The following is an 11,887-nucleotide window of genomic DNA, read 5'->3' as shown; positions in this document are numbered from 1 at the left end:
CTGGAAGGAAGGCCTATCCTGTGAGGTTATATCTGGGAATATGGGAACTTGCTTTACTAAGGAGACCTTCTCACTTGCTGCTGAGAAGTTATAGAGGCTCTTGAAATTAGCGCAAGTTCATAGAGTAATCTTCCTACAGAGCAATTCTGGGAGATGCCACCGAGCATCATGGCCTACAGCCTGCATGTGGTCCCTCAGTGAAACTTCTCCCAAAGACACCTTCCAGCCTCACTGGAGTGGACTATATCAGATATTGTTAATGAATCTCTGAGTTACAAGGTAAAAAAGTATCAATCTGTGAGTGAGACGCAATGAATCTTGCACCTCATTCACCTAATTGAACACCCCAGCCTATAGGAGACCTCAAGTTAGTTGCCCAGAGCTTGGCTTTTGCCTCAACAGTTTTACATTAAATGTCTTATCTTTGGATCTGTATTTACCTTGCTGAAAGAGATCAGAAAATGTTCTACTTTGTTGGTAGTATTCCTTAAGTAACTATTAACACAGTTTTTATAAATGAATGTAATTAACTCATAGACTGGCAGATTTCTTTGAAATTTTCTCTTTTCTCCTTTCTGAGCTTATTCTAATCTGTGACTGTAACTTGTGAATATCTATCCAATCTGTGACTTGTAACTGATGAAATGACCCCGTTTGAGTCCCGGGCAGCTCAGCAGCAGACACGATCACGGGGAGGAGCAGAGTGTCACTGATGTAAGGCAGAGAGGAGCAAACTGAAGTGCTATGCAGGGGAAGCTCACAGGCAAATCCCTCTGAAGTGTCCCTTTCCCACAAAACTGGGACTTTCAGAGGGAAATGTTAAAGGAAAACAATTACTAAAATAATAATTTATACAAGTAATTAATACACTCCATACACTGAAAGTAGGGAGCTGTCTTTGAGGATTAGTCTGAATATAATGTGCCAGAGGCTCCCCCTAAGCACCTGCAAGCCTGCCTGCTCCCTCTGTCCACCATAAAAGGGTAGAATTGATCCCAACATGTTACCTCACCCTCTGTACCTCTGCAGCAGTCCTTTCATCCAGAGGTTTCCAAGTGTTTTTACACATGGAAACTAACCCACCGCATCATCACTTCTCTCCGCACAGATGGTTCATTTCAGTAACACAGAAATTTACCTAAGTGGCTACTCAAGGTCCCCTAAGAGGTTCTTTGTGGAATCTTGAAATGGATGTGCACAGTGTAAAAATACCTTGCAGCCTCACTGCAGATTGAAACTCATCGCATCCTTTGGCAAATACTGCTGGAGGGAGAGACGAATCATCTTTAATCTTTACAGACTCCTACCTTTGGCCTTTCCTCAGCCTCACCACACACCCACATTCCAGGAGACCCAGATTGCAGCTCTCCCTTTTCCCATCTTACCTGTTCCAAAAGCCAAGTGAAGACAGAACATGCATTTTAAAAAAGATTTTTAATGAATCACATTGATTAAATAAGTAGTTGGCTGTATATTCTTTTGTTACCCCACACTCTTCTATTTATGAAACACTTGTTTCCACTCACTATGTCAGACACAGGGAAGATGGTGGTCATGCTCCTGCCCACAGGGGAAGGGCAGATAATAAACAAGAACAGGGTGCCCTGTGGGCAGCGCTGTGAAGATGAAAAACAAGTGGGCTGGGTGAGGCAGGTGGGACTGGAGGGGTCAGGGAAGGTTTTTCTCTAAGCAGGTGATACTTGAACTATGACCTGGAGCATGAAATTAAGTAAGATAATTTAGTTTATTTTATTTTTGCATCTTACAGATTTTTATTTCTAATAAAATAAATATTAATCTTTAATATCCCACATAAACAAAAAGCTCTATTGTGGGCAGGGGCTTTTTTTTTTATTCTAGAGCAAAATGGTCTTGAGACCAAAAGTGAGAAAACCACTATAGTTTACCCCAAGCCATGTGTGGTCCGTGTCTTGCTCTGACCTCATAAAGCACCACTGTGATGGAATCGCACACTGTTCCCATATATAGGGCCTGGGCTGGGCTGAGATTTTTGTCCGTTGATGCCCAGGAAGCTGATTGTGGTGACCTGTTGGACTTGGACTCGTTAGCATTGTTGTTGGCATAGCTTTTCCATTTTGTTTTTTTTCTCATTTTTTGTCACTTTTTACATTTTTTTCATTTTCCTTTATTATTTTTCTTCTGTAATGTTTTTTGTTTTCTGTTTGTGTTTTCATTTTTTGTTTTAATATTTTTCTCTTTTTGTTGTTATTTTGACACCACCGTGACTAGTGACCTTGCAGCCAGCTCTGGCATTAAGGAGAGCTTTATTGGCGATCACACCCTCCTGAACACCATCAGGCAAGGGATCCTTTGCCAAGGTGTGGTTGGCCCGCCATGTGTTGACAGGGACAGAGGTGGCTGTCCCCGTCAGTGTGGCATAACTAGGTATTTTAAAGAAGCCTAATTGCCTTAAGAGCTTAGATCACCCAAATATAACAAAATTATTTGAGGTGATTGCCACTGAGGAGAAACTTTATCTCACTATGGAGCATGTGAGCTGAGGGGACTTACTTAACTACCTGGAAAATCACGGCCCCAGGGGTGAGAGGGAAGCCCAAGCCATGTTCTGTCAGCTGATATCAGCGGTTCAGTATTGCCACCAGAAGGGAATCGTCCACAGGGACCTGAAGCCAGACAACATACTGATTAATGGTGAGCAAAATACCAAACTTGCGGACTTTGGCTTTGGTTAGGAATTTACCAATTATAAACTGACCACCTACTGTGGCACTGTACCTCATATGGCCCCAGAGATATTGCAGCATCAAATCTATAATGGCCCAAAGGTTGATGCTTGGAGCCTGGGCATAGTTTTGTATAGGATGCTGGTGGGGGATTTGCCATTTGTAGGGGACACCTTTGGAAAAATGAAGAAGATACTGGGTGGGAAGGTCCATATACCATTCCAACTATCCAAAGAAGGTCAACAACTTTTTAAAAAATTATTGACCCTTGACCTGAGGAAAAGACCAACACTTGAAGACATAATGGATGATCAGTGGGTGAACATGGGCCAAAAGGAGGAACTGATGCCATATAGTGAGCCACCTGGTGGTGATATTGACTCCCAAGTGACAGAAATTATGAAGGGCATGGGATTTAAGGAACATGAGATTCAGGAGTCCCTAACAGGGTGATGGGAACATACGTGATCCTTAAAACAACAAAAGCCCAGATGAAGGGCTGCATCATCTGAATAAGGCCCAGGCCCTCTCCTGACTGCAGTAGTAGGAAGAGGACAGAAGAGCCTGTGGTTCCCTGAAGCTGCCTGGGGTCAAGGACGACCACTCCCCCATCCAGTGTGGCATCCAGCTCCTCTTCTCCTACAGCCATGAAGAGAGGATGATGGTTTCCCCACCCAGCCTGGCATCCAGGACCAGCACTTCTCTGCCCAGCCCAGAGTCTAGGATGGTCACCCCCAGCCCGGCCCTCCAGCATGGCCCCAGGGGCTCCCCCACCACCCATAGCAGAGGTAGTCCCAGCAGCAGTAGAAGAGCTGCAGATGAAACCACCACTGAGGTCTGCCTCCAAGCAACACAGCCCACTGGTGGGACTCCAGGCTCTCCCTCTGGCCACAGCTGGGCCTGGCAGCAGGTGGCTCAGAGAGCCTTTAAGCTTTTCCTTAAATGCCTGTGCTATAGTCCATCCACCACCAAGCAGCATCACAAAAGGACAAGAGTCAAGCCTGAGTAACTTTTAAAATTGTGGATGGCACAGGCAGACCCACAGTCAAACTCTGGGGAAGTCAAGCCACCCTCCCTGCATTTTATGTGCTGAACCTGAAGGTGCTGAGCTCCAGGGAGCCCGGCCACATGGTGCAGAAAATGAGCCAGAGGCTGGGTGCAAGCAGCTGCAGGAGAGATAGTGCCAGAAACATACACTGTGTGTGTAGGTGAGAGGACTTGGTCCACTGGACGATGGAGGTATGTAAACTGCCGCAGCATTCTCTGCATGGGATTTATACCTGGGGGGTGTCCAGCTTCTCCGTGGCCTTCCTGCTGAGGGACAAGAGGAGAGGCCACTCTCCCTGCAGGTCCACACCTCAGCTCCCATCTAAATGGACTTTTTCCTGGGGCCCTTCTCCCCTCCCTTCCTCTCCTTTGCTCCCATTTTGGGGGGCGGTTCTTATTAAAGCACATGTTTTGCCAAATTTTGTAATAAACTTGATGATTTACAAAGCTATATTGGATACTTAGTTATTTATCCTCTCTGCACAGAATTGGGGTAGGTCGTCCTGTAGTTTGAGAAGCATGTAGCAGTAGTAGATACTTGAGCTTTAATAAGGGAACTCCCAACAGTGATGAATGTGGTATTGCCAGGGAAATGGGTGCTGGGCAGGTTCCAGGTACCAGGGCACAGCAGGGGGTGGAGTGTTGGGAACCATCCTGCCTGGTTTCAGGAGCTGTAACCTGGCCAACAGGTGAAAAGGCCCCATGGCTAGGGGACCTTGGGACAATAAACCACTAATGAGAGAAAACTTATCTTCTCAGCAGGGGCACAGTCTCTGCCTCCTTTATTTCACCCTGCGTGGCCCCTGGAAGATGGCTGGATAGTCAATGACAGGTAAGATTCCTCAAGAAAGGAACAACCTAAGACAGGCACAGTTGTGAAGGGGCCATCAGGGAAAGACTTAGAGGATTGTGGAAAAGGGACAAAAAACCCTCACCCCTCAACTTTATTATAGCCTGAGTCCTCATTCTATCTGTAAAAATTCTCCTAATTCTTTGGCTGCCTTGCTTCCCCTGCCTGATTCAGGCCTGAAACAATGCTGAAGTGGGGTGCAGGCCCTGTGCAGGAACCGGCAGTTCCTAGTAGGGGGTGATCAGGCCTAAGAAAGAATGCATAAGGTCCTGTGAAACCTTCTTTGCTAAGAATGTCCTCAATTTAAATGTTAAGGGTCCAAGCACAAAATAATTGTTTTCCAAAGTTTTACAGCTGATTGGCATCACCCTGTCTATCAGACCCTGACTCAAAAGGACCCCCATGACCCCCATGGCCTCAATAAAAGGCCAGTGAGAGAGGGGCTTGACACCTTTCTCCTGAGATACTGGTTAGCCTTTCCTCCCCAAGCAGATCGTGTCTTGGTAGACTTATTCTCATCTGCAGAAGCCAGGGGGAGCCCCCCCAACAGAAGCAGGCAGAATATCCTGGGTGCCCATAGCCTGGGTGCTCTATGACATTGGCAGGAGTAAACCCTCCTGACCTCCTCAGCTTTGCTTACTTCCCCAGTTGCTGGTGTCAGTGTCAGGGAGCTGTCCCTCTATACAAGTCAGACTTGTAAAGCCCTGGAGGAAGAGTGCTCAAGGCAGAGGGAACAGCCAAGCCCCCAGTGGACCAAGCTTAGTGAGCTGGAGTGAGAACACCAGGAGATGAAGCTCTAGATGAAAGACAGAGCTCCTGGGCCTCAGGAAGGGGTATGGGTTTGACTCTGAGAACAATGATCAACCCAAGAAGGATTTTAAGCAAGGAAGTAATATGGTCTAATTTATGTTTTAAAACTAGTAAATTGTGAATATTCTTCCCTGCAAACATTTTTATCTATTTCTACAGATAAGATTCACCAGGCAGGGCAGGTTTTTGTATAGCCACTGAAAAAATATGAGTCAGTAACTGTGTTTTTCTCACTTTAATCTCTTACCACCCCAGTTCCCTGAACACACAGGAATCCAAATTAATACGCTTTGAAAGGAAAGCCCTCCCTGCCTCTGCAGAGCTGATTCATTGTTCTTAACCACTGATTGGCTGACCTTCTTGCCCTTTGCAGTGAGGAATCTGCCATGTGCCTTTATCTGTCGTCCTGCCCTGAGATCCCAACAGCATATGGCATAGACCCTAAGTGTGACTCTCATCACTTGGTGGTGTCATTAAGTGGTTCCCTTCCACTCCTTGCCCTGACCTCCCATTACTGAGTTCTTTGGGGACTGAGAGCTATCTTCTTCACCTATGTATTTCCAGTCATTATCAGAAATCCAGATCCAGAGTAGGTGCTTGGAAATGATGGACAGTGAACCACCAACCTCATGAAACCACAGTGAACTGACTGTCCCAAATCAGAATGCACTGGAATGTAAAAGGGAATGTGATGAATGATTATGCTGTGACAACAGTGTCAAGCTGGACTGGGTTTGAACTGGGATGTATGCACCTTGGAGAACATTGAAAAGCATCAGGGACAAAATTGTGAAGTCTCTGGTTCTGGGGATCTGTTAGAAATCACTCATACTCACTCTATTTGCTCAAGCTGCTTTAGACCAATGGTCCCCAAAGCATGGGAGACAGCATAATATAAACTGTGTGTTTATAAGTAGCCAGGGCATCGAAATTAAGTAATACAGATTCACACTTTCACAATGTAATTCTCTTTTCAATTCTACTTTAGTATTTTTACTTATTACAAAGAGATGCTCTCTGTTTAGTGCTAGATTATCTTTATTCCCTCAAACTCCCACTAATCTTCATTTTTAAATGAAAAGTAAACAAACCTCAGGATCAGGACCTTTGAATGAGAAATGGTGTTTGACTGAGATTCAATGTTACTGTGTTAGTTATATTTATGCTTTCCTTTTCTTCATGGCAAATTATGAACATTTTCTAGGTAGGATTGGGCTATAGAATTTCATTTTCAATTAATCTTTTGAAGTAAAAAAAATAAGGTTTAAAATGTATATGATTTAAAATCTGTGCAATCTTATTTTTATTTAAAAATAAGATTGCACAGATTTTGACAAAAAAATTATAAGGTTGATGTATAAGTGACTAAAGTTTGGGAAACTTGATCAGATATTCCCATGCTTATTTAGGAAAATAAGTTGTCATGTGTACATATTGTATTTATTTGTGTAATCTTTTTCTAATGATAAAGACTATGCATACTTGTTGTTGGAATATGACCCTGGAAAATTCATAACAGCAAAAATGTAGTTAAAAAGTAAAAACAAAATAACATAAAATTACATGTCAGAGAAATATTTAATGTTAATGTGAGATTTTATTTCTTTTTGTCAGAAATATGATCATTTTAAATATTAATACATTTAAATCTGAGCCTTTGGTGAGTGATAGACATTAATACTTCTAGAGTCTGTTTAGTAAATGACAATATCTATATATGTGAGCACATATGTACATGTATATATGCATGTGTGTGTATGTGTATGTGTCCTTTGTCTTAAATCTTCTTTTGTCACTTGTGTCACCTCTCTTCACCCGTCTGGCAGCTGGGGACAGGCACTAAGGGCTCAGAGAGACATCTTGACCAGATCCCCTGTCCCATCCTTTGCCCATATCGAGCAGCTGGTCTGCCTTTTGCAGTGAACAGGCAGCTGTAGCCAGACAGAGCCCATATACCTGCAGAAGGGAAGCAGAGGGTGCACCAAACAGCCCTCCCAGAGATGGGACATCAGAAACATTTGTTTTCCAGGGTCTGCAGTTCCCAGAGCCTGATAAATAATTCACTTGGGTAATGTTTTACAGAGAACTGCACAATGGCCTCAAAAGCCTGAAATTTATTTTTAAAAAATTCTTAATGAGAAACATCAAAGCTTTGGCCAGACACCCTTCTCCAACCTCAGCATGTTTTTTCCTTCTTGGAAGAAACTCAGTAGCACACAAATGAGTGTGTTGTCATTGCCCACCTAGTGTGTAAAGCTTCAGCTTCAGTGTCAGTGTGCACAGAGTGTATGAACCTAGTGAGCACTCGAAGTTTGTTTTTTCTTTCTCTGTCACAGCCAGCAATTGGACACTGTGTTTCTGGAAAGAAGCCATTGAATCAATTCTTTACTTGACCTCTTTGCTGACTTACATTCCCTGTCCCATGACAAAGATATTTTAGTCCATCTGCTCGTTATTGAGCATGAATTCCCCCCATTGCACAAACCACTGGTTTGTGTTCCTTGAAACACATTTCTTAACATATCCTAATCATGAATCTAGTTCTCTAGCCACAAGTGAAGCAGTCCAGAGAATGTGGATAATTTATGAAACTCGATCATTACTCCCCAGGAGAGGTGGTTATTTTCAGAGGAGAAGGAGAGGACTAACTGAATGGAATGGTTAGAGTGCGGGCTCCGGGGCAGGCGGCCCACTTTGAACCTAAGCTCCACCACATGTGAGCTGTGTGACACTGATCATCGCTGTTGACGTTTCTGTTTCAGCTGCCATGCTTGTTAACTGTAGGTACAATTGTTTCTACCCGAGGTTGACTGTGAGGATTAGGTTAATAAATAGAAGGCACTTGGGGCAGGGCTGGCCCATGGGAAGCACTTTAAAATCTTAGCTTTTCTCAGTTATCATGCCTTAATACACTTGCCAGGTGAGGCTCTTCTACCTGGCATGCAGCAAATATTAACTGGAGAAATGAATGTGTGCTTCCTGGAGTTTCCACCCTGGAGCTGTGGCTGTATCTACTTCTCTGTTTTTTATTCTGCTTTCCGTTGCTATAGGTTGTGTTTAAGGGGTTGGTGCTGCCCTCCTCCTGTATCCTTGATTCTCCATGCAGGATTCCCACTGAGGATGGGCATGACCAGCAGAGGAGGCAAAACAAAAGGCAGTTTGTCAAATTAGGTGCTTTTCCCTGAAGTGACAAATGTATAGTGATCAATTTGAGCTGATACTACTGAATTTGTACTTGTCTGCTTGTTAGCAGATAAACTGAGGCCTGTTAAAACTTTTTAGTGTTTATTTGAGCTAAAAATCAATTTGAATTGAGCATCATTCAATCTAGCAGACAGAAAGGAGCTCCAAGGAGCTGTGCAAAGTCCTTAATAGGCAGAAGAGAGCAAGGAGAAGGAGTTATACTAGACAAAAAGCAAGCTGGTTATTGCTAGGTTCCTGTCCTTCACAGGGCAGCAGGGGTCTCTCAGGCAGGTTACCTGACTAGTGCTCAATCAGGTGATTCCTGATTGACTGGTGTAAGATATCATTTCCAATGGGCTGAAACTGTAATTAACTCTTCATTTGGTGACATGGGGTTTAGCATAAACAACTCCATTTTTTTGGTCAGTCATCTTGTTAACAATGTAGAAGCACTATTTGCAAAATAACTCATCTGGAGGCTTCTAAAGGGAATTTCCTTCAAAAAATGCATTAGTCATTTAAAACCACATGGAAATTTTAAGGAGAAAGATTAAAAGATATTTCAAGAGAGAGAATTTCTGAATTTTTTCTCCTCCTCCTCTTTTTCCTTTCTCCTGGTCCTCCTACCCCTCCTCATTCTCTTTACATTTTTTTCTTTTTTTCCTTTTTCCTCCTTTTCCTCCCCTCTCCTCCCCTTTCCTTCCCTTCCTCTATTTCCTTCCCATTCTCTTTCTTTAACAGGGCTCAAAATGTGTGGTATTAATAGTGGTGCTGTCGGTGAAACAGCGCCAGGTGTTGGACAGAGTCTGGGTCAGATGGCCTGATTTGCATCTAAGCTACACCACATATGAAATCAGACTTTGGTTCAGCAACTTCAGTACTCCAGTTCTGATTAAGAAAGAATTCACAGCTAAGACTCAAACTATAAGAAAAAGTTTATTTAGGTAGTCACAGAGGTAGGAGAAGTGAGCTGTGGAAGAAATTGGCTCAGGAAACAAGTTACAGAGGGAGAAGAAGAGCCCTTGGAGCTCAGGGGAAAGAGAGAGGCAAGGAAAAGGGGCTTGAGGGAGGAGCGTGGGGTAAGGCACAAGTATGCTCTGTAGAGAGAGCCACATTGGGTTCTTTCAAGGGAGGTCTCAGGGGACAATTTCAGTGGAATATTCATCAGCTTTCCAGATGTGTCCTTTCAGAGCATGGTCTCTACTGACTTGTCAGTGCCAGGGCAGGAGGTCATTAGTTAATACATCTGGTCCTGATGTCAGCCTTAGCTTCACTTGTCTGGTTTTGCTGCTCTTCTGGGCCTGGAGCTGAACCCCAGCAGAGGCCTAGATGTTATTCCTAGGGCTTCACGCTTAAGGGAGTGGTCATGCCATGGCCAGCCCATGGGAGATGCTTGGAGCCACTCTTTCATCCCTTGTTCTTAGCAATATGCTGGAAAGGCAAGGTCAGGGAGGCTGTGAACCACATGACCAGTGACACAGAAAAGTCAGGAGAGCACCCAAACCACATGATACCAATGTGAAGGTTGGGGTCCAGACTGCATGGCCAGCAATATGATAAGGCAGGAAGGTTATGCTGGAGGTAAAGTCCTTGTTTTCCTGGTTCTGCCCATTGGCAAGCACGCGAGGCTTTCCATCCTGGGGACCTTCTGTACTGGGCCCATCGTCCTTGCTCTGCCCTTATCAGTCTAACTGCCTGCCACAGATAGAGTCAAAAAGGCTTGAAATGCCAGGCCATGGCAGGGTAACCTGGAGTAGCTGAAGATGAGGAGGCAGAATGAGATGTGTATCTTTTATCATTCTTTACTCTTTTTATTGTATTTTTTCTATGATCATTTATCCCCCTTATACCCATGTCCCCCCACAGTCACCACCCTGATGTCCATGTCTGAGAGTCCGTTTTTCTTTTTGATTGATCCCTCCAACCCCCTAACCTTCCACCCCACCCCCCAGCTATCAGCCTGCTCTCTATGTATGAGTCTGTCTCTACTTTACTTGTTTGTTTATTTTGCTCATTAGATTCCACATATGAGTGACTAGCTTATTTTACTTAGTATAATGTTCTCCAGGTCTGTCAATGCTGTCACAAAGGGTAAAATTTTCTTCTTTTTAACTGCTGAGTATATTCCATTGTGTAGATATCCCATAGTTGTTTTATCCACTCATCTTTTATTATTCTGAATATGAGGTTCTGTATTTCTCATCAGTATTTCTCCAGAATCCACAAGAACTAATGAGTGGATAAAATCATTTAAAGCCCTGATTACTCCTGTGAAAATATTAAATGGAAAGGGGTAGGCAGAAACATTTACTCCTAGGCAGAAACATGTTATTCCTAGGGCTTCATGCTTAAGGGAGTGGTCATGCAAGGGCCAGCCCATGGGAGATGCTTGGAGCCACTCTTTCTTTTTTTTTTTTTAATTTATTTTATTTAGTTATTTTTCAAGTACAGTTTTTTGTCTATTTTTCCCATCCCAGCCTCCCCCGCCCCTTGCTCCCCACCTCCCTCCCATTTCCACCCCCCTTAGTTCTCGTTCCTGTGTCCTTCCTATTTGTTCCTCCAAATCCCTCCCCATTTTTCCCTTAACTTCCCTTCCTTCTCCCCCTCTGGTCACTATCCCTTGTTCTCTATTTCAGTGTCTTTGTTTTTTATTTGTTTTTTTTTTCTGCTTGTTTGTTTGTTTTGTTGTTTAGCTTCCTGTTAAAGGTGAGATCATATGGTATTTGTCTTTCAACCCCTGGCTTATTTCACTCAGCATAATGCTTTCCAGTTCCATCCATGTTGTTGCAAAGGGTAGTAGCTCCTTCTTTCTCTCTGCAGCATAGAATTCCATTGTGTATATGTACCACAATTTTTTGATCCATTCATTTACTGATGGGCACCTAGGTTGCTTCCAACTCTTGGCTATTGTAAATTGTGCTGCTATGAACATTGTGGTGCATAGGTTCTTTGATATTGATGTTTTAGGATTCTTAGGATATAATCCCAGCAGTGGAATTGCTGGGTCAAAAGGCAGGTCGATTTTTATTTTTCTGAGAAAATTCCATACTGTTTTCCATAATGGTTGTACCAGTCTGCACTCCCACCAACAGTGAACTAAGGACCCCTTTTCCCCACAACCCCTCCAACATTTGTTGTTTGTTGCTCTTTCATCCAATCTTAATGGATGAAAGGAATCTTAAAGGAAATCTTAAAGGAAAGGAACTTTCCTTTACAGGTTTTATTCAGGTGCTGGCAACCTGTAAGATAAGGGACCTTTGTCTCAAAGCCCCTTGTGGGGATTTGACCTGTC

Source organism: Artibeus jamaicensis, unplaced genomic scaffold (genome assembly GCF_021234435.1).
Source record: "Artibeus jamaicensis isolate MK-2021 breed Jamaican fruit bat unplaced genomic scaffold, CSHL_Jam_final contig_432, whole genome shotgun sequence".
Classification (NCBI taxonomy): domain Eukaryota; kingdom Metazoa; phylum Chordata; class Mammalia; order Chiroptera; family Phyllostomidae; genus Artibeus; species Artibeus jamaicensis.
This window is presented reverse-complemented; position numbering follows the sequence as displayed.